Source organism: Pseudophryne corroboree, chromosome 1 (assembly GCF_028390025.1).
Source record: "Pseudophryne corroboree isolate aPseCor3 chromosome 1, aPseCor3.hap2, whole genome shotgun sequence".
NCBI classification, from domain to species: Eukaryota; Metazoa; Chordata; class Amphibia; order Anura; family Myobatrachidae; genus Pseudophryne; species Pseudophryne corroboree.
In genome coordinates, this window is record NC_086444.1 from 618555667 (window position 1) to 618580031 (window position 24365).

At 44.8% G+C, this 24365-nt stretch overlaps 1 pseudogene; it reads right to left on the reverse strand.

Moving 5' to 3' along the window:
• Window positions 1-23640: 23640 nt before the first annotated feature.
• On the reverse strand, window positions 23641-23713 carry LOC134961055 (U2 spliceosomal RNA; annotated as a pseudogene).
• Window positions 23714-24365: the final 652 nt, after the last annotated feature.

The following is a 24365-nucleotide window of genomic DNA, read 5'->3' on the forward strand; positions in this document are numbered from 1 at the left end:
TGTGATGAAAATGCGATTTCTACGGTCCGTTTCTTTCACCTGTTTTTCCATTTTCTCCAAGGTAAAAAGACCCACTTGGACGAGGACTTTGATGATCCTGTATACAGACAACTGATGGATTAAAGAAGAAGTTTTGACAACCTTATACACAGATATTTGATGAACTTTGCCATAGATCCCCAGTTTCCCTAGAAATTTTAAAATTACGCTAGCCCAACACTTTTGTAAATCTATGGACATTGACAAAGCTTTTTGCCCACACGCCTTTTGGCAAAAGCACAAAGAAGACTGCATTCAACAGACACCGAACAAGACTTCAACCGACAAATGTTCATTTACCTGACATAGAATACCACTGCATTTACCGTAATTATGTCTTTTCTTCATCTCTACAACCTTCAGGTAATTACACACATAGTCGATAGGGAATACAGGCACAGATATCAGCAATCACATATTCCCCCATTCATGTATCATCAACTAAAATGTGCTCCCCATTTGTTACAACCACAGCCGAAAAGAGCTCGGTAAAGTTTGACAGCCCATCCACAGACCCGTACCACGGGATAAGAAGGAATTCAAATGTATACTTCGCAATGCCTCGAAGCTTGATTTAAAACACGTATGGCACGATGATACATGACCCCCAAACACGGATTCATACACACATGCTTCTGCTATCTCACTAGGTCATACCCTTTTCCTACCTTCTCCTCTCCTCCCTTACCCAACCATGGAAATGTATTAACCCCTGACATATATTTTTCTCGTTTTGAAATGTTTTAGGAAGTGGCAGTTATTGTTGACTGCCAAAGGGTGGACTGTCAAAGTCAGAAAAATATCACGATGCACACTGCCATATTTGCACCTCATATGTGTCCCTGCTGCGCATGCGTGCGCTCTCCCGTGCGTGCGCATACTCGCTGTTGCGGGCACCCGCAGGCGCACGGTATGCGCATTTACGGTAGAGATTGTATGCGTCTAGCGGGCGACTCTTTCGTTACATATTTCCACTATATAATGTATTTTGTAGATCATGGTCCCTTTGATAGATTCTGAAAGTTTGGTTAATGTAGCATGTTCATGGACAGAGAAATCCCTCTTTGTTTGATACGAAGGGTCAGACAGGAGTAATACTGTGGTGTTTAGTATCCATCGGAAGAGTATTTAATTAGCAATATTCCGGTGTTGGTTTGAAGCGGATTAATCGCTCGTGCGAATAGTTATGGACATAAGAAGTTTATGTCCATTTACTATTATTTGCACTTACTTATTCATGCGGCGGGAAACCCAGTTTCCCACCCACCTGAGCAGTTGGAAATCGTCACAGCCCACCTGTATGAATCAACCTATGACCTTTTGTTATGATGCGAGGAGGAATTCCTGTGTCCAATGAACAATGAGATTGTAGGGACCATTGAATTGTATTGTGTGTGGGGCATAAATAGACAAGCCGATCACATTCAGCTCACTCTTCAACGGTTCTCATTGCTGAAAATCGGGAGCTGGATGTCCAGAGGCGCATGCGATCGTTCCCCTTGTGCGTAAGTTTTCTCCGCAATCATATTGTCTTTCTTGTTATTATGGGCCATATCTCTCTCTCTCTCTCTCTCTCTCTTCTCTTTCTCTAGTATTCTCTTAAACGTAATAGTATTGTATTGTATTTACTGTGTAGTTATCTGGTTAGTTAGTCTATGTTATATTGTAGTGTATGACTTGTAATTGTATTATTCTTTTTCAAGTATAACATTCATATTAGGCGTTAGACCCTAAGCACGGTATTTGTGTATTTCTTATAGTGTTAAGTATTCTCAGAGCGTCGGTGACGCTCGAACAGCTTTTAAGTTAATAAGGTTACACGGTATTGCATCTACACTCAATCTCTGCACCAAGGTTTACTGCATAATACACTGTTTTATGGTATAGTTACAAAGGTTTAACATTGTGAGCGTCTGCGCCGCTGGTGATCTCCTCGTGGTCTCGAGCGTTCGCATCGCTATAGCAAATCATTACGTTAGTCGGCAGCCAATAGTGTGCCTGCCTGTGATCTCTTGGCCGTGAGCGAACGTGACGCTTGAGCGTCTCGACCTCGGCTAAGCGATTGCTACGCAACGTGTGTACCCTTACGGTACTCCATACGTCAATAGCGTACAGTGTTCTTAGACCTCATAAAGGGTTTTAAATAAGATAAATATTTAGCTTTATCACTGGACAGAGAGATTCCTCTTTGCATGATAGGAAGGGTCAGATATAGGTTGAAAGGTGGTGTCTAGTATCCAGCTGTAGGGTATTTTAAGAGTAACATTCCGATGTTAGTTAGGAAAGGATTGCTCGCTCCTGCGTATAGTTATGTACAGAAGTAGATTATGAACATTAACTGTATTTGCTGTAAATTACACATGCGGCGGGAATCCTGAGGATACCACCCACAAGAGCAGTTGGGGAAAGACACAGCCCACCTGTTCAAATCCACCTATGACCTTTGCTGAAATGTAGAGACACATCCCTGTGTCCAATGAACAATGAGATTACAGGTACCATTGTATTGTGAATGTATGTTGTGTATATAAAGACCACTGTTGCCTGGCCAGCATCATGTCTCTGAAGGCTTTCAACCTGAACAGCTGAGGACTGGATTCCAGGTCGCGCATGCGAAAGATTCCCCACGTATGTATATTCTCTGTAGCCATTGTTCGTCTAATTCTCTGTTATTCTGTTAGATTTCTGTGTTAGCTTGTAGTGTATAACTTGTATTGTTTTCCCCTCTTTCTCTGAATAATCCACGGCAGTGTTAGAGCTGTTGTGGTTTTAACCAAACCCAGTGTTGTGTTTTCACTTTCCTGCAAAGGGCTCTCTTAGCGTCTCAATCGCTCAAACAGCATGCACATTGTTAAGGTTTTTAAGCGTTACATCATTACAGTATTTGACTACTAAGGTTTAGAGTATAAGTATATTCTTACTGTATTTTATTAACAATGTTTAAATGTTATCAACTGTGTGTGCACCCACTGTGTGTATTCCGTACACTCAGCGCAGCGTGTGTACGCCAAGTGCGTACCACGTGCGGGACTCTGTACGCAAATAGCGTACAAAGTGCGTAGCACGTGCACGTGGTCTAGCGGCCATAGTGGCTCCACGGAAATAGTGTATAGCTTTATGTTTAAAGATAATAATTGACATTATCAAAATGGACGCGTAGAAGAGTGTCTCTAGGGAGATCATTAGATACCGTGCGTGGTCGAGGCAAGCAGTGTATATGGTCGATAAGCATATCTCGAGTTTCAGCATCCGACAACAGCTTGCGGAAGATGGCCATGGTGTAGTCTTCCAATTCCGATTTAGCCACCGAGTCCGGAATGCCTCTTATTTTAATATTATTCCGTCAGGAACGGTCCTCCATATCCGCCATTTTATCTCGTAGCGCGTCCAGGTCGGCCCTCTGCTGGTCATGTGCAGTGATGAGATCGTTGTGGGACGACACAAGTTCCTCCAACTTATGCTCCAAATGATCCATACGGTTTCCAACCTCAATCAGGTCTGTCTTTACCTCTCTGATTGCCGCTGTAAGGTCGGCGGCCAAATCAGATTTAAATGCCGACAGGATCTGACATAGGGATTTCACCGTCAAGGGCGCCTCAGAGTCCACATCCATGCCAGCAATCGACATGGTGCTCAGTGGGTTATTTGATTTCAGGGGTCCAAGGCAGTAGCAGGGCGTTCCCCCCGAGAGGACGAAGAGGCCAAAGGTGATTTCTGTATAGGAAAGGACATTTTAGGTGGCAGTGCCCCTTTTACCTTTTTAGGGGGCATAATAGAGGAGACCAGAGGGAGTTGTAAAAGACCAGGGTAGGCAAAGCGACAGGTAGCCTTATTCACAGAGTTGCGGAACACAGAGGACAGTCAGGCGTCGGACACAGTAAACATGAGTGGTGGAGGAGGACAGGAGAGGGTTACATCAGGGACTCACTGCAGCATCCCACTAAGCTGCCTGTCACAGATGGCACAGACCAGGCTATAACTATTGCAACAAATTATCCACTCACCCTGCTCCTGAGAATGGCACTATAATCTGTGGGGCTCTGTACAATTCCCTGAGGGGTTCCAGCCATGTGCCTGCCAGTGTCTGATCCCTCCCAGGACTGCTGGCAGTGCAGAAGAGAACAGCCCCAGTGCCAGCAGGAATTTCCAAGATGGCCACCGCGGCTCCCAGGCGCCAGATCCGCCTCTGATGCCCCCTGTGTGCTCCAAGCCAGGGCAGGTATTTCACCCTGTGCTCAGTGCCCAGGAGTCCGGAGGTGTCTGCGGGTGCTGCAGGAGAGGTGGGAGGCGTTCGTGGCCGCGCACTTCCGGTACGCATCCCACGCGCGTCCCGGAGCTCGATTCCCGGGTGCGCACTCAAGCCCCCGGCTTCCGGACCCAGCTAGGCCGCAACCTGCAGGGACGTGCAGAGATGTCCCCCGGCTCCACGGCTTTTCGAGTCGGGCACGGGGGCCCCAAGGAGGTGAAGAAGAAGCAGCAGTGGGGGCCCAGCAAGGGGTCAGGGCACATATAAGGGGGCAAATGTGAAGCTCCAGTGGGAGCCCAGGGCAAAGGCGTCCGGTCTCCTCGCAGGCCACGCCCCCTCCACCTTTCAATTTCTTTTTTATACTTCTCATAGACCTGTTGGAATTTTTCCAAACTCTCATATTTTTTAAGTTTATCTCCTAAGGCTGAGATTTCATGATTATATTTCACTAATGTTAGTTCATCATGTTTTACAAGGATCCCCATCAGATCCAGGGAGCATTGTGTCAAAAACTTTTTCCCAAGCTTCCCAACACATATGAGGGAAATATTTTCGGTCACAGTTTCCTCGGGATAATATTCAATTTTATGTAGTTCTCAAAGGTGGCTTTATTCCACCAAGATCTTGTCTATTTCATGAGAGTTTGTTTTAAAGTAAATAGGTCATTCTGAAAGTCCTCAGAATTGGATTCTCTATCAGCATTGCTGTCTCCAAATACATTTTCCATATAATTCCTCAATTTTTTCCTCCTCTCATCCAATTCTTGGCTAATGCTAAAGCTTGACATTTTGATAGCCAAAAGATGCTGCCTCAGATTAGATTATGATCAAATATACTGAATGTTTCTTTGAATGTATAGATAGTATTCCGTGCTAACAGTAAGAATGGTTGCGTATACAACCCTAAATCAGTTTCAGCAAAGGGAAAGGGGGAGAAGAGGGGAACCCTTGCACAGGAATGATCATATCTGTCTCATTTAAATATGTAGCTCAATACCCCAAATCTAAATACTGTATCAGTTAATCATACGGGTAATGGGGGTGCCACCACAGATCAGGTAGGAGTACCTATAGCAAAAATAGTGGGGAAAGGAGAGAAAGGATCTGTTTCTGGTGCACAAGGTAATAGATTGTTTAAGTAAAATATAACCTTTATTTCATATCTTAAAAATTATTATGAATGTAATGACATGTTCTATTTCATGTCTGTAAGGTCTGACTACTGCCAAATATTTTAAAAAACATATAAAGTTATTATGATGACATAACGATACTGTGAGTTAAAGAGAAAGGAATACAACAAACAAGTATTTAAAAAAACTGCTGAGCGTCTCTTTCGTATCTGTCCTCTACAATTTATGTCTCTGTGCAAAACCCTTATATTGTGTAACTACTCCAGGAGATATTGCAGGTATTCTTGAAGTATAGTATCAATGTGCTTTTGCGGGGATTATAGTATGTTGTCTGAAGAGAGAGAGTTAGATACAATTGTATTTCTTGTGATCATAGGTCTGTAACAAAGTATCACTTTTGTACTCTTGTCACAATCCTTGGCTCATTGCCCAAAAATGATGTTATAGGGAATTCTGTAACATGGTGATCATCTGTATTCTGCAACTAATATTATATGATCTCATATCAGATTCATTTGATGGAAGGTCATCATGACATATAGGTCCTATTACTCCAAATGTGTTTATAGTAGAGATAGGACTAGTATGCTAGATATTTTTAGAGGAGATTCTTATTCCGGCATGTTGAATGGTGAGAAAATATATATAAATATATATATGGTGAAGTGTGATTTGAGATACCTCTCACATATAGGCCCTCATTCCGAGTTGTTCGCTCGGTAAAAATCTTCGCATCGCAGCGATTTTCCGCTTAATGCGCATGCGCAATGTCCGCACTGCGACTGCGCCAAGTAAATTTGCTATGCAGTTAGGAATTTTACTCACGGCTTTTTCATCGTTCTGGCGATCGTAATGTGATTGACAGGAAATGGGTGTTACTGGGCGGAAACAGGCCGTTTTATGGGCGTGTGGGAAAAAACGCTACCGTTTCCGGAAAAAACGCAGGAGTGGCTGGAGAAACGGGGGAGTGTCTGGGCGAACGCTGGGTGTGTTTGTGACGTCAAACCAGGAACGACAAGCAGTGAAATGATCGCAGATGCCGAGTAAGTCTGAAGCTACTCAGAAACTGCTATGTGGTGTGTAATCGCAATATTGCGAATACATCGTTCGCAATTTTAAGATGCTAAGATTCACTCCCAGTAGGCGGCGGCTTAGCATGAGCAAATCTGCAAAAATCCGCTTGCGAGCGAACAACTCGGAATGAGGGCCATAGTGTCAGGTTTCAAGGTAGAGACACACTTCACATATGGGTTAGGTCAGCCAGTCACCTCTCACATACAGTGTCAGGTGTCACTCACATATGTTTCCACAGTAAGTATTGGTAGATCATCTCTCACTTATAGTGTCAGATGTAAAATCCATCTACCTCTCACTTGTAATGTCAAGTATTGTGCATTTACATTTAAAGTGGTGAGTGTATTTTTAGAAAATAGTCTGTGCATTGGCGTCACCAATGGATCTCTCATATAATAATGCCAGATCCCTATAGTGACTCAAAGGCCGGCATGACCCCCTATATGTTATGATGCAATTCCAAGGTCTCTCACTTATCAGTGTCAGGCCTTATTATACCAGAATAAATACACTGTATGGTCTCCCTTTCACTCTCAAGGAGTCTTCCTTTAATAGTAAGTGAAGATTCAATTAAATATATTGCACAAATAGCCTACATCCTATCTATAGAGAGAGTTAGGTCTGATATGATCTCCTCATTATGTTCATTCATCTACATGACAAATATTGAACAATAGCCAAGTATACATGTAGATATCAGTATTTATAATTGCAGCTTACGTCCTATCTATATAAGGAGTTATGTTCAGTATGACCTCCTTGTTATATTCATTTATCTACATAACGGATGTTTTGTAATAATCAGGTATACATGCAGATATCAGTATATATAGTTGCAGATGATTAGGTTATTCATTTCCATTATGGATTTACAGAGATCCTCATGCCCGTGTCATACACAATAAATCAATCAAAAAATTATTTATTAATGCACAGGTATATAAATAGCCATATGTAGATCTCCCTATTATGTTTGGGAATCCCCTGACTATTACATGCAATACGGTCGTTATATTCGTTGAATGATTGTGTAACCAGGCAAGAAATATGTATAATCGTCTGGGTAGTGAGATCCCTTATTTGTAATATTTGAGATAGACTGCCCCTGCATGTGTATATAATTTGTAGCAGGTAGTCTGAGTTCAATAATAAAATGATCACAATAATCTCTATCTCTTTGGATTCCTATAAACTGCTCCACTAATGCATATTACTGCACTGCTGTAATCTCCATTAATACAATAAGCAATTATGATATGATATGCACATTTCAATAAGACATGAGAGACAGGTACGTAGGACGCTCAGGCCCTATGTACGTTTCTCATTTGCTTCGTCGGGGTAATCTGAGGCAGCGGATGAGGTATCCTTTTATCCCGTCTGCTACCAATCAGCGCATCACGTGGGTGATTCGAATCCTATGACGTATCAAGGTCCGTTGAAGCCGCTCGTATAGTGTTTTATTGCAGCCCCGGGTCTGTTGGAGCCGCTCGTGTCCCCACGTGCTCACCCACAACCCCCAATCGGTGCATCACACAAGTCATTTAAATCCTATGAGGTATTAAGAGCCATTGAAGCCGCTCGTGTCCCCATATGTTTGACCGCAGCCTCCAATCAGCACATCATACGAGTCGTTGGAATCTAGGGACGTATTGGGGTCCGTTCAGGCCGCTCATATCCCTATGTGTTTAATTGTAGCCCCATAGGTCATTATGTAATTGAAATAAATTGCTTGCATTTTTACATCCCCATTCGCATGATTTATATTGCTTGCAGTGCCGCATTAATTATATAGTGTTGAAACACTCATTTTTCATTATAAGTCAATGAATGTTATATATTGTATATGGTCTAATACAACTATTATATTTTTAATTTTAATTTTTAGATTTTTAAATATCTGTATATATATGTTGATCTCCTAATATAGTTAGACACTCACACTTTATTTATATTGATACATATTAAATATATATTATAAAGATCATGCAGTGATTTCATTTTAAAAGAAGAGAGATAGAATGTTTACATATATCCCAAATGTATCTCGTTATAAGTGTTAAGAAAATCAAGAACCAATTATTGTTGTTTATATGTCATATCCAATATATTACTTGTAATAAAAATAAAAATTCTGTTATTGACTTACGGATGTGTATTTATTTGTTTCAAAATAACACTCTTAATTTTCATAAAAAAATTGTTTTTTAATTAATAACCAATAAGATTGTGCCAATTATATATATTTCATTTGTATAAGACAGGATATATTGTGAATAAATGTGCAGTTTGTGAATAATAATTAAAATATTGTTGAACAAAAGTTTGATTAATTTAAAGTGAATCATGTGACATAGTGAATGAGTGTGTGTGTGTAAACATCAAATTTACTGTACATGTGTCCCAATTGTATAAAAGGAAAAAGAGAGAGAGAAAGCGGGAGGGAAGATCCTATATATTGTGATGTTGTCCGGGAATTGCTGTGCTTATAGTGCATATATACTGTATAAATTGTGTATCAATAATTAGCAGTGTAATTGCAATATGAGTAATGAGTGATATACTCCTAAAGAATCATAGGATAGAAGAAACTTAATTGTGAAAAACTCAAGTCGTGTAAAAACCAAAACATATATAACGTGTGGTGTCAAAAATATCATATGCAATAAAAAAGGGGAGGGGGGGATAATATGTTTTAATAATTCTGCTATATGCATCCCAGTGGACTTCATTCATACATGCCACCTGATTGATCCTATGAGGAATAATCTTCAATAAACAGGTGGTATTCTGGAAGGTAAGTATTGCATTCTTATTAGTATTTCTATAACTGTTACACGATTTGCAGTATGTTATTGGTGCCCAAAATTATATTATACATATAAAATGAGTTTGACACAGTTAAGAGAAATATATGCATATGTATCTCTCTTCCAGTTTATGTTATGATACTATAAATTTAAATGAATACAGGTAGAATGCATCATATATTCAAAGAGGTGAGTAGTAGATTCATTCTTACAGTAATGTTTGAAAAGATGGGCTCCTTTCCTCTAATATATTATTCATAGTAAGGAATAAGTTTAATGCCCAAAAATGTGTCATATAGACAGAGTGAGTTCAACATACTTAGAGAACATACATGTATGTATCTCTTTTCCAAACAATATGAATTCGGGGACAGTGGTTTCCTCTAATGTATTCTTCATAAAGAGGTATGGGTTTAATGCCCAAAAATATATCATATACACAGAGTGAGTTCAACATACTTAGAGAACATGTATGTATGTGCCTCTTTCCTGAAATAAATTGTAACATTATGAATTCGGGGACAGTTGTGCATAATTTACTCAAAGAGGGTCAGTAATGAGTTTTTTCCTTTAATATAGAAATTTATTTTAAAAAAAAAAGGAAAAAGGGGTGGTGTTTATTCCCCATAGTATACTCTTCATAGAGGGATACGGGCTTCATATCTAAAAATATGTCAAATTGTGATTTCTCTAAAAGAAGAGGGGGAGAGGAGGGGAAATTTTCTTTTTAAGATTTTCAATGTAATTTGAGCAGCAATACTTCTATACAGATGATAGAAGATAATTATTGCAGAATTATGGAAAGAATTATCTCCGCTGACAGGACACTGAGTTCCTGAGGGGATCAATCGTTCCCCGCCACAGGGGATCGCTCACCCCAGCAGCATGCCGCCACCCCCTTACAGAGCCAGAAGATTGGTGGCGAGTGAGTCACCGACCCCCCTAGCAAGCGGGGGGCAGGTGTGAAGATGGTGGCAACAGGGTATGGAGCGCAGTACTATCTGCGCTCTGGGGCTCAGTGGTACATAGTGCGGCGCTGTGAGGGGCGCCCTGAGCCAGCACCTACACCCTACACTGACCTTCCAGCCTGTCAGGATCCCTGGTTCGCTGGCAGCATAATTCCTCAGGCCAGTATAATCTTCTGAAGAGCAGGAAGACAGAGCCATTTTGAGGACGGAGCTTCTCCTCAGAGCGGACCCAGCAGCGTTCAGCGCCATTTTCCTGCCTGCACAACACTGTCAGTGAAGAGCAAGTCCCTCCAGAACAACTCCAGCTATCTCTCACGGTACCAGGGGGTTGTAGAAGGGGGGGAGGCTGTATACAGGCTGTGTAACCTATTAAGGTGCACAGTCAGCACTGGTTGGGGGTCTCCCTTTACCTAAAAAGTACTGTGTGTGGGTTGGCTCCAATCTCTGTGTCTCTCTTGCCATTCTTGGGGGTGAAACTCTGTCTGCCCTCCCCTGTGTGTGTGTGGAGTGTCTGTGGTCTCCATTAAGCTATGTCCAGGGACTCTGTGTCATATGCTGCAGAGGATATGTCCTCTCAGGATGATCCCATTCCACGTAATCAGGATTGCACTGTCTTAGTGCAGATACCAACAAGGGAGCCTGAGTGGTTATCCTCTATCAAATCTATGATTTCTCAGATTTCTACTTGGGTTGCACAGAATGAGTCTGCAACTCAGGCTTTACAGAACTGTATGGCAGTCTGGCCCAGTTCTGTTACCTCAGGGTCCCCCGCTTTATATTCCCAAAAACATGCTCTTGCACAGATTATGCAAGATGACACAGATACCGATTCTGACACTGAGGACGGTGATGGGGATGTGTTGAGGGGGGCAGCATCTCTTGCAAAAGGGGTACAGTTGATGATAGAGGCCATTAGAGATGTGTTGAATATTGCTGATACAACACCTGAGCAGGTTGAGGAGGCTTACTTCACTGAAAATAAGAATGCCTCGCTAACCTTCCCTGTGTCAAAAGAATTAAATGCTATTTTTGAAAAATCTTGGGAAAACCCTGAGAAAAAATTCCAGATCCCTAAAAGGGTCCAGGTGGCGTTTCCTTTCCCTGTGGAGGATAGGAAAAAATGGGAAAACCCACCCATTGTTGACGCATCTGTATCCAGACTCTCAAAAAAGGTGGTTTTACCTGTTCCAGGATCCACCGCCTTGAAGAGCTGATCGTAAAATTGATAATATGCTCAAATCCATATACACGGCTTCAGGGGCTATAGTACGTCCCACTATTGCCAGTGCTTGGATTGCCAAAGCTATAGAAAAGTGGTCAGGCACGTTACTTGAAGACTTGGATACTATGGATAAATCTAGTGTTGAATTGTTTTTGCGTAACATTCAGGGTTCGGCAGGATTTCTGGTAGAATCCATGAAAGACCTGGGTTCCATGGCTGCAGGAATTTCTTCCATGTCTGTCTCAGCTCATCGAGAACTGTGGCTGCGACAGTGGTCGGCTGATGCGGAATCCAGGAGAAGTGTGGAGACCCTACCCTACACAGGTCAGGCTGTCTTTGGGGAAGCGTTAGATGCGTGGATCTCCACGGCAACAACGGGTAAGTCACCTTTTCTTCCCTCAGCTGCACCAGCTACGAAGAAACCCTTTTCTTCAACTGCATCACAGCCCTTTTGGGCTGCCAAGCTACAAAATGCCAGACCGTCCAACACCTTCTTTAGGGGAGGTTGGCCCAAATCCAAGAAACCTGCTGCTGCGGGTTCCCAAGAACAGAAACCTGCTTCAGGTACGCCGAAGTCCTCCGCATGACGGTGGACTGCACGCCCCAGAGGTGGGGTCGGTGGGAGCGAGACTCAGGCATTTCTGTCACGTCTGGGTGTCATCCGGCCTGTATCCCTGGGTGAAAGATATCGTGTCCTAGGGGTACAGGCTGGAATTTCAAGATCTCCCTCCTCACCGATTCTTCAAATTAGGCTTGCCAGCCTTGCTGGCAGAAAGGGCTGTCCGGCAGGCAGCCGTCCAGAAGTTGGTGGAGGTACAGGTTATTGTACCGGTCCCTCCTCATATGCAAGGTGATGGCGGAAATTATGGTTCTCCGCAGACTGGGGGTGAACATAATTCCATATCTGGACGATCTGCTGATAAAGGCCTCATCTAAGGAGAAGCTGTTACAGTCCATTCTTCTCACGACCCACCTGCTCAGGGAACACGGTTGGATCCTGAATCTTCCAAAATCAAGTTTGGAACCAACCAGGAGGTTGTCCTTTCTGGGAATAATCCTCGACATGGAAGTGCAGAGGGTGTTTCTTCCAGAGGAAAAGGCGTTGGTTATACAAACAATGGTCCGGGATGTCCTGAAGCCAGCCCGGGTGTTGGTTCATCAGTGCATTTGACTTCTAGGAAAGATGGTGGCCTCTTACGAGGCTCTACAGTACAGGAGGTTTCATGCTCGGTCCTTCCAACTGGATCTCCTGGACAAGTGGTCGGGATCCCATCTACATATGCACCAGAGGATACGTCTGTCACCAAAGGCCAGGATTTCACTCCTCTGGTGGTTGCAACTACCTCACCTTCTGGAGGGCCACAGGTTCGGGATTCAGGACCGGATCCTTCTAACCACGGATGCAAGTCCCCGGGGCTGGGGCGCAGTCACTCAAGGGGAGACCTTCCAAGGAAGGTGGTCAAGTCTGGAAGCCGGCCTGCCGATAAACATTCTAGAACCAAGAGCCATCTACAACAGTCTTCTCCAAGCGGCCCATCTTCTGATAAATCGGGCCATTCAAGTGCAGTCGGACAATGTAACGACAGTGGCTTACATCAACCGACAGGGTGGAATGAAGAGCAGAGCTGCAATGTCAGAGGTAACAAGAATCATCTTCTGGGCAGAAAAACATGCGTTGGTGCTGTCAGCAATCTTCATTCTGGGAGTAGACAACTGGGAAGCGGACTTCCTCAGCAGACATCATCTCCATCCAGGACAGTGGGGTCTCCATCCGGAGGTGTTCAAGGAGGTAACAGATCTTTGGGGTGTACCTCAAATCGACATGATGGCCTCTCATCTCAACAAGAAGCTTCGGCGATATTGTTCCAGGTCGAGGAACCCGCAAGCAGTGGCGGTGAATGCCTTAGTTACTCCGTGGGGTTTCCAGTCGGTGTACGTGTTTCCACCACTCCCACTCATTCCAAGAGCGCTAAAGCTCATAAGGAGAACAAGGGTTCAAATGATCCTCATTGCTCCAGACTGGCCAAGAAGGTCTTGGTACGCGGTTCTTCTGGATCTACTGATAGAAGAGCCGAGGCCTATTCCTCTTCGGGAGGACCTGCTGCAACAGGGGCTGTTCGCCTATCAAGACTTACCACGGCTGCGTTTGACGGCATGGAGGTTGAATGCCAGATACTAGCTCGGAAGGGCATTCCAAACAAGGTTATTCCTACCCTGATACAGGCTAGGAAAGGAGTAACGTCTAAACATTACCATTGTATTTGGAAAAAATATGTATCTTGGTGTGAGTCCAAGAAGTTTTCTATGTTGGAGTTTCAACTGGGACGTTTTCTCCTCTTCCTGTAAGCAGGTGTGGATATGGGCCTGAGGTTGGGATCCATAAAGGTCCAAATTTCGGCCCTATCCATTTTATTCCAGAAACAGTTGGCTGCCCTCCCTGAGGTTCAGACTTTTTTGAAGGGACTTCTGCACATCCAACCTCCCTTTGTACCACCTACGGCACCCTGGGATCTTAACGTGGTGTTGCAGTTCCTCCAGTCAGACTGGTTTGAACCTCTACAGGAGGTTGAGGTCAAGTTTCTCATGTGGAAGGCTATCACTTTGTTGGCCTTAGCTTCTGCTAGACATGTCGGAATTGGGGGCTTTGTCATGTAGAAGCCCATACTTGATCTTCCATGAAGATAGAGCTGAGCTTTGGACACGTCAGCAGTTTCTTCCGAAGGTTGTGTCGGCATTTCATATCAACCAACCTATTGTGGTGCCAGTTGCGACTGACTCCTCAATTTCATCAAAGTCCTTGGATGTTGTAAGGGCTCTAAAGATCTATGTGAGGAGGACTGCTTGTCACAGAAAATCAGACTCGCTGTTTGTCCTGTATGATCCCAAGAAAATGGAGTGTCCTTCTAAGCAGACGGTCTCTCGCTGGATCAGGTTCACTATCCAGCATGCGTATTCTACGGCGGGATTGCCGTGTCCTACGTCTGTTAAGGCCCACTCTTCTCACAAGGTGGGGTCTTCCTGGGCGGCTGCCTGGGGTGTCTCGGCATTACAACTTTGCCGAGCAGCAACTTGGTCTAGGTCGAACACGTTTGCAAAGTTCTACAAGTTCGATACTTTGGCCTCTGAGGACCTCAAGTTTGGTCGATCTGTTCTGCAGGAGCCTCCGCGCTCCCCCTCCCGTTCTGGGAGCTTTGGTACATCCCCATGGTACTAATGTGGACCCCAGCATCCTCTAGGATGTAAGAGATAATAGGATTTTGGTTACCTACCGGTAAATCCTTTTCTCGTAGTCCGTAGAGGATGCTGGGCGCCCACCCAGCGCTTCGTTTTCCTGCTATCGTTATTTGGTTCAGTACAACTTCGTTTTATTTGAGTACTGTATGGTTACTTGGTAAGTAATGTTTCAGCGGTTGCTGAGTTTCAAGCTAGTTAGCTTTATGTGCCTTGTATGTGTGAGCTGGTGTGAATCTCGCCACTATCTGTGTAAAATCCTTCTCTCGAAGATGTCCGTCTCCTCAGTCATAGTTTGTAGAGTCTGGTAGGAGGGACATAGAGGGAGGAGGGAGGAGCCAGCCTACACTCTCAAACTCTTAAAGTGCCAATGGCTCCTGGTGGACCCGACTATACCCCATGGTACTAATGTGGACCCCAGCATCCTCTACGGACTACGAGAAAAGGATTTACCGGTAGTTAACCAAAATCCGATTTTTTTTCCTCCTTTTCTTCTCCACAATCGAAATCTCCTTCTTGACAATTAACATTTTCAACTCAGCAATGTCAGGATCTCCACCTCCTCGCCACCTTCACCAACAATTGCTGTGCTAGTTGTACAAGAAGACTAGGTTCCTCTGGATGATAAATCAGTCTCATCAACTACTAGGCAGACAGCCTGCTCCATCACCCTGTCCTAGACTTCCATAGACAGGTCAGAAGACACACTTTCAGCTTCAGCTGGAGTACCATCCGCCATAAACTCCAACTTGATAGCAGCCGGCAGGTTACCCTCAATTGCAGCAGATGCGAGTTGTGCTTGCGCTCGCACAGTATCAAAGGACACAGCATCAGCAATGTCAGACGTAGAACTAAGTACCCTTGCACCAGCAAATGCAATCAGACCTGACTCCGATGAGGTATCACACTTCAGCCCCGGCTTCTTTGCCTTCGACACGGGCTACGGTAGCTGCTCTCTTGACACAATCAGTCCCCGAACTAGTCACTGTAAACTTTTCCTGAGGCTAATATAGGTTTAACAACCCTGAACCTGGTCACAGGCCCCACAGCAACATCGGCAGCAGCCACTGACTCGCCCTCACACATTATCAATATAGGTGATCCAGTCGACACGGAATCGGGAGAACTCAAATTCACTGTACAGGGGGTCATTTTCACTGTACACCCCTCAATCTTTACAGCCACCGTGCTCCCGACAACTTTCTCTTTAACCATAGGCACCCCATCACCAGCCGGGCACACAGGAACCTTCACTGGCACAACAGAAATAGAGACAGATGCAACTTGACTGTCCTCTTTTGATGACTTACTGTCAGCTGGGCTCAACACAGGGGAAACCACACTCACAGGTAACGACATGCTGCCACCACCAGAGGGCTTCACACGTGCTGCTTGTTCCCTTTTATTAAGAGCACCGCTGCCCACACCCGCCGCGGGAGCACCGCCGCTCCCAGGAAGCTTCACTGGCCCCATACAGCCATCTGATCCCTAGGCACCACCACTGACAGCACACAGCACACCCGCAGGAGACGCACTGGCCGTCGGACTTACCGAACTCTTCACTGGCGAGTCAGGTGCAGGGGCCATCACCGCTACAGCAGCAGCAGCAGCAGGGGGAGTGCTGTTCCCAGATGTCTTCACCGGTTCCACAGAGACACCGCCGCCACTAGCACACTCGGTTCCCACAGGAGGCCCTCTGACAGAAGGATTAGAGGCAGCATTCACAGGTACAGGGAACTCCATTGTAGATAAGCACGCCACTGTACCACTGGCTTTCTTTACACAGCTGGGGCTTTCCACAGTGCTATCCATAGCAGAGTGCATGCTGCAGAATGATTTTCCAGCATGCAGGGACACTGGACTCAAATCCCCAGCACCAGAGCCTTTGCATTGCATAGGTTTCCCCGGGTCAGGCTCCATAACAGGGGGAAACTGCTTTTCCTTTCCCCTGGGAGGCTCCATCCCAGCTGGGAAGGGCTCCAGGGATATTGGGTGTAATCCGATACCAGAGGGAAGGTGTAATCCGATACCAGAGGGAAGTCAGGAGCTCACCACACACAGGTCTGTTGTCTGGCAAGGTGCATAACCCACTGACAAACAGGCACACTCCTGCATGAGTTTTCTCTCTCGCTGGCTGGATGATACACAATCATTTGCATGTGCTCCACCTCTGACACACTGCCCACCCAACCACCCAGTTACCAGAGCCACCCACAAGCCAACTGGCTCCGTGATTTAATTTGCACAGTGCAGTCATCCAGGCAGCATGTCATTCTCAATGGAAGGATCTCTGGTTCCATGGAATCTTCCGCATCGGAATTCTGTGGAAAAAAAACAAAGAAAAGGATCTAAACATTCAGCTAACTAGCGTTTGATGTACCACTACTATTGCCATCAAAGATGAACATTGATTGTTTTCAGATCTTGTTGGTTGAGAATTGAGGGGATTCAAACCCTGGTCTCTATCTCTACATTACTGTGTCATTAGCCTGCTGTTGAGCCATAGCAGCGCTATGTTTTCAGTTCTTCGCTACACTTGATCTTAACCAAAAAGCCTAAAACTTAGACATAGGCCGCAATGGGGTGGAGGAAAGCGCAGTACACCAAAACATAAGCTGACACAATCATAAAGAATGCACCACCATATATGCTCTTCTATCTAGATTTTGCAAACCTACTCTTGTCCCCTCCAGCTGCTCCATGTAGATTTGACGTCTGGCAAGGTGCATAACCCACTGACAAGCAGTGAGTGCATAACCCACTGGCATCCAGCCTGCGTGAGTTTTCTCTCTCGCTGGCTGGATGATACACAATCATTTGCATGTGCTCCATATCCGACACACCGCCCAACCACCCAGCCACCAGAGCCACCCACAAGCCAACTGGCTCCGTGATTTAATTTGCACAGTGCAGTTATCCAGGCAGCATGTCCTTCTCAATGGAAGGATTTCTGGTTCCATGGAATCTTCCGCATCGGAATGCTGCAGGGGAAAAAAAGGATTTAAATATTCAGCTAATTAGCATTCGATGTACCCGTGGCTTGGCTCTAGCACATGGGTCTTCATCCTGTGGCTCTCCAGCTGCTGTGAAACTAAACATCCCAGCATGCCCAGCTACAGTTTTGCTATTAAGGTATGTTAAAACTGAGGCAGGGCACGCTGGGATGTGTAGTTTCACAGCAGCTGTAGGGCCGCAGGTTGAAGACCCATGCTCTAGCATGCCTGTTCTATGATGCGTGTTCCATGATGTCACAATCAGCTTGGAATGGGGTGTCTAGCATGCATTTGCTGACAGCCACTTGAGGGAGACATACATCAGGAAATGCAGCGTATCGGAGGTCTTCCCTGCCTTTCCAACAAATGCACACCACCTGCAGCTGGTCTGGACACAAAACGACGGCCACAATCGATGGCCCAAAATGCCCAACTACAGGATTAAAGTAAGTAGTGAATTTAGGAATGAATATAGAAGTAGGAAATCAAGTACGTTCGCAAGTACATTCGAATTCAGGCCTAAAAGTCTCACGTCCTGGCAGCCCCCCAGCATTTAAAAATACCTTGATTAGAGGTAGGGAATTAAATGTAGATAAGAAGTAGACACAAAATAAGACTCCACAGAGCAGTTTTCAGGTGTCTTTAACAATTGTTGCATTTAAAATATCAAGCAATTAAAGAACACAATGTTGCGACAATGTAACCCTATTTGCAAAATAATACTAAATAAGTTTGTCGATGTAAGACATTTGCAAAGGCGCATCCAAAACACACTGGACAATGCAACTGAATCTATTTTTGGAGGCTAGAATAGGAAAGGTGCACCTGTCCTGCAAGTACTGAAAGCTCTTCTCCCATCTCCCTATTCTGAAAAGCCATTTAATATATGGTACCCAGATAGGAGACATATCAGATATTGGCTTTCAAAAGCAACAAATATTCAGTTGATCCCCACTTTGTTACATCAAGATCGGGTGGGTTTCACTATCGGTCGCCAAGCTCCTGATAATACTAGGAGAGTATTCTCTCTTCTGGAAGTTCACTCCACGCTTCAGGAGCCCTTACTACTGCTTTCTCTTGACGCGGAGAAAGCTTTCGACAGGATTCATTGGCTATATATGTCCGAAGTTCTTGCCAGGTTTGGGTTCTCGGGTCAATTCTTACAAAATATTCTATGTTTATACACACAGCCCTCAGCACGCGTTTTTAGTAATGGGTTTTTAATCCAATCTTTTCCCTATCACCAACGGCACTCGCCAGGGATGCCCACTGTCACCACAAATTTTTGTCCTAGCAATAGAACCTCTGGCAGAGAAAATTCGGTCCTCTACCCTTGTTAGTGGAGTTCATATAGGCCCTATGCACCATAAGATTTCATTGTTTGCGGATGACGTCCTGTTGTTTATAACTAAGCCTGAGTCCTCTCTCCCAGCTATTCATGATATTCTTTAAGCTTACTCCGAAGTCTCCTACTACAAATTAAACGTAACTAAAACAGAAGCGCTGGCCTTCGATATTGATCCTGTCCCACTTCAATCCCTACAGTCTACATATAATTATGCCTGGCAAGATTCTTCTCTTCCATATCTAGGGATCAGGATCCCCTCCAGATCTCATTCCGCGGTTGATTGTAACTACCTCCCTCTCTTAGACCAGTTCAAATCCCTCACTAAACAGTGGACAAATTATGAAACTTCTTGGTTGGGACGACTTTCCTCGATTAAAATGATGCTCCTACCTAAAATTCTTTATTTGTTCAGAGCTATACCTTATTTAGTCCTGATTACTCTACTTAATAAATTTTACTCTATGTCAACTTTTATTTAGAAGGGGAAAAAACCCAGGATAGCTAGAACCCGCTTGTTTAGATCCAAAGGTAGCGGCGGTCTTGCTTTTCCTAATCTTGAACTTTACCAACATGCGTGTCTCCTTGATCAGTTGAAGGACTGGCTTCGGACAGATTCTGTAAAACCCTGGGTGGATATTGAAAGGCATATATGCTCTGACTTTCCTCTCCCAGATCTAATTTGGGTCAAACCTTCCCATAGACCCCCTTCTGCTAAAATTAGTAACTAATGTAACTAATTCTCTCACAGTCTGGGACAGATTGGTCACTACTTTGGGTGACTGCCCTCTACCCTCCTCACATTTATCCCTTTTAGCGGTTTCTAAATTGCTCCTGGATCTTTCTTTGCGGAACTGGTGGGAGCTTGGCATTCGACTGATCAAGGACCTATACGATAATTTTGGGCTTAAAACTTTTCAACAGTTACAATCCCAACACTTGATACCGTCGAATGACTTTTATAAAGGGCCCTCATTCCGAGTCGTTCGTTCGGTATTTTTCATCGCATCGCAGTGAAAATCCGCTTAGTACGCATGCGCAATATTCGCACTGCGACTGCGCCAAGTAATTTTACAATGAAGATAGTATTTTTACTCACGGCTTTTTCATCGCTCCGGCGATCGTAGTGTGATTGACAGGAAATGGGTGTTACTGGGCGGAAACACGGCGTTTTAGGGGCGTGTGGATGAAAACGCTACCGTTTCCGGAAAAAACGCAGGCGTGGCTGGAGAAACGGGGGAGTGTCTGGCCGAACGCTGGGTGTGTTTGTGACGTCAAACCAGGAACGACAAGCACTGAACTGATCGCAGATGCCGAGTAAGTGTGGAGCTACTCTGAAACTGCTAAGAAGTTTGTAATCGCAATATTGCGAATACATCGTTCGCAATTTTAAGAAGCTAAGATTCACTCCCAGTAGGCGGCGGCTTAGCGTGTGTAACTCTGCTAAAATCGCCTTGCGACCGATCAACTCGGAATGAGGGCCAATATCTGCGCATTCGACACTGGATAATGACGATCATACCCGATCCTCTCTCCTCCCCGACTCCCCCTCCATATATCTTAGCTAAGTTTTCCTCCATGAGCCAGAAAGGCGGTATATCTCAGTGGTATGTTACTCTCCTCTCTCCGTACAATGATGTGAAATTACATATTCAAGTGCGTTGGGAGACAGAATTTAATATTCCTCTGACAGATCATGAATGGAATAAAAATTTTATGAATATTTTTAAAATGTCTAGGTGCATTAATCACACTGAAATGATGTTTAAGCTAATCCATGGCCTCTATCACACACCAAATAAACTTCATAGGATCTGGCCTGATTCCTCTAAATTCTGTTGGAGACATTGTGGGTTAGACAGTACCTTAAATCATATATTTTGGTCATGCCCGATTATTAGGCCGCTTTGGATGGACGTTTTTGGACTGATTGAAAAGGTTACAAAGGTGCTCCTCCCTCCTCGCCCTGAGATTATTTTTTTGCATTATTTCCCTCCCTCTGTACCCTCTGAACACACTTATATTATAGGGCACATTCTCATAGCCACTAGAGCCACCATTGCTCAATATTGGAAAAGAACAGACCCACCGCATTTGTCCAAAATGATACCATCAATCCAGCGCAATTTTGAAATAGAAACTATGAGTTTCAAATACTCCTTAGCCCCAAAATCCCTTCTGCTCAAATGGTTGCCTTGGTCTGACTATTATTCCTCCTTTATTGCCCCCAAAAACACCCTGCCTTGTATTATGTGACTGTTTTACTTTTTTGTCTCTGTGAACCTTTGAAGCACTGGGGACGAGCCCTTTTGTCATGGCCCTGGAAGTACTGACTGTTACAGGATAGATCATATCCATGAGACTTTTCCGCTTTTCTAATTATCTGTCCATTGTTTAGTTCATGTTATATATATGCATAAGCTCTCTACATTTTCCCGGAAATATTGTCTGACATCATCTCCCTTGTTTTATTTTTATTTCTTCCTTTTTCTTCTCTCTTCTTTCTTTCTTCTAATCTCCTCTCGTTTCTTTTTTTTATGCTTTCTAGTATTGTTACCCTGCATTTAAGTTTACAGACTTACTACTACTGTGATATTGTCTTTGTATGTATTTAATGTATTGCGTATGCTCTGTATTGAAAACCTTCTCTGATAAAATTTCTTCAGATAAAAAAAAAGCAACAAATATCATACCACTACTATTGCCATCAAAGATGAACATTGATTGTTTTCAGATCTTGTTGGTTGAGAATTGAGGGGATTCAAACCCTGGTCTCTATATCTACATTACTGTGTCATTAGCCTGCAGAGCCAAAGCAGCTCTATGTTTTCAGATCTTGTTGTTGTTTTTTTTAAGCCTGAGGTGCGTAGCTTCATCACCCAGTGTCTGTGACCAAACGTGCTGGGGGCATAGGTTCTTGGACCCTCTCCAAAATGAGAAAGGCCCCGTTACTCCCCATCCCTCAGAGCCAAAAGGCCTACTGAGGGGGAAAAAGAGACTGTGGGTCCCCCCTTGCCAAAGTGCAGAGGGACCCTTGTGTATCCCAAAGGTTGGCCGAAGCTTCCCCCTGGGGATTGAAAACAGCCTCTAGCCCTCCCCAAAAGGAGAGGGCCTCGGCAACTAGGGGAGAGGGTGGCCCATAAGGGTCTCACCTAAACCCCAAACAAAAAACCGTGATGTGACAAACTAAACAAAAATAAGTGCTAGTGTAGTGTAAAAGTGCAAAACACGTGCGTAAATAAATAAATAAGCCCCAGCCAGAAGGCCGGGGGGGGGGGGGGGGGGTATAAAAAATTATCCTTGCCCTAGCCAGAAGGCCAGGGCAAAGGAAAGAGGGTGAAGACAGAAAGGGTTGAAGTGTTAAGTGCTAATGTGCCTTCGTGCATTGGTGGTGCGAATCCCCAGTGCATTTCCGACACCCCTGCCTCTTCCAGTTCCAGGGGCACAAAACACCTCGAGCTTCTAGCTGCTCCCGACCTCTCAGCCAGAACAAGCTTCATACCCACTCTGTGCCAGGGTCAACCCCCATTACAAGAGTAGATACTAGACCAGGCCGTTCCCGCTCCACATAAGGGGTCCTATTTCAACCCCTAAGAAGGTAGCAGATACTAAGCCCAGTTTTTCTCCACTCTCAACCAGAGGCATTGCCACACCCCGGCATGGTACTTCACAAGGTGTTTCTCCATTCCACACTCACTAGGAACCTCTCATGCTCCTAGTGTAAGAACAGGTACTCCACCAAGTGTTTCCCTGTTTCCCTCAAGCATGTTTTTTTTTTACTTGAAGCCTGAGGTGCGTGGCTTCTTCACCCAGTGTCTGTGACCAAATGTGCTGGGGGCATAGGTTCTTGGACCCTCTCTGAAAGGAGAAGGGCCCCGTTACTCCCCTACCTCTCAGAGAGAAAAGGCCTACTCAGGGGAAAAAGGGACTGTGGGTCCCCCCTTGCCAAAGCGCAGAGGGACCCTCGTGTATCCCCAAGGTTGGTCGAAGCTTCCCCCTGGGGATCGAAAACAGGGGAGAGGGTGGCCCATAAGGGTCTCACCTAAACCCCAAACAAAAAAAAACGTGACAGTGACACACTACAAAACATAAATAAGTGCTAGTGTTGTGCAACAGTGCAAAACACGTGCATAAATAAAATAAAAAAATAAGCCCTAGCCAGAAGGCCGGGGGAGGAGGGGGTATAAAAAATTATCCTTGCCCTAGCCAAAAGGCCAGGGCAAAGGACAAAGGTGCAACAGAAGTAGGGGAAGTGAGAGTGCAAAGTGCCGTACTTGTGCAAAGGTGGGCTCTACCAGCACCAGGGGCACATGTCACCTCGAGCTTCTAGTTGCTCCCAAACTCTCAGCCAGACCAAGCTTCATACCCACTCTGTGCCAGGGTCAACCCCCGAGTACGAGATTGGATACTAGACCAGGCCGTTCCCACTCCACGTCCTATTTCAACCCCTAAATAGGCAGTGGATACTAAGCCCGGTTTTTCTCCTCTCTCGACCAGAGGCATTGCCACACCCCGGCATGGTACTCCACATGGTGTTTCTCCATTCCACATCTAGGAACCTCTCACGCTCCTAGTGTAAGAATAGGTACTCCACCAAGTGTTTCCCTCAAGCAGGTACTACACTTGATCTTAGCCAAAAGGCAAAGAAGCGATCAATCTTGACTACACTTGATCTTAACCAAAAAGCCTAAAACTTAGCCATAGGCCACAATGGGGTGGAGGAAAGCGCAGTACACCAAAACATAAGCTGACACAATCATAGAGAATGCACCACCATATATGCTCTTCTATCTAGATTTTGCAAACCTACTCTTGTCCCCTCCAGCTGCTCCATGTAGATTTGATGTCTGGCAAGGTGCATAACCCACTGACAAGCAGTGAGTGCATAACCCACTGGCATCCAGCCTGCGTGAGTTTTCTCTCTCGCTGGCTGGATGATACACAATCATTTGCATGTGCTCCATATCCGACACACCGCCCACCCAACCACCCAGTCACCAGAGCCACCCACAAGCCAACTGGCTCCGTGATTTAATTTGCACAGTGCAGTCATCCAGGCAGCATGTTCTTCTCAATGGAAGGATTTCTGGTTCCATGGAATCTTCCGCATCGGAATGCTGCGGGGAAAAAAAAGGATTTAAATATTCAGCTAATTAGCATTCGATGTACCCGTGGCTTGGCTCTAGCACATGGGTCTTCATCCTGTGGCCCTCCAGCTGCTGTGAAACTAAACATCCCAGCATGCCCAGCTACAGTTTTGCTATTAAGGTATGTTAAAACTGAGGCAGGGCACGCTGGGATGTGT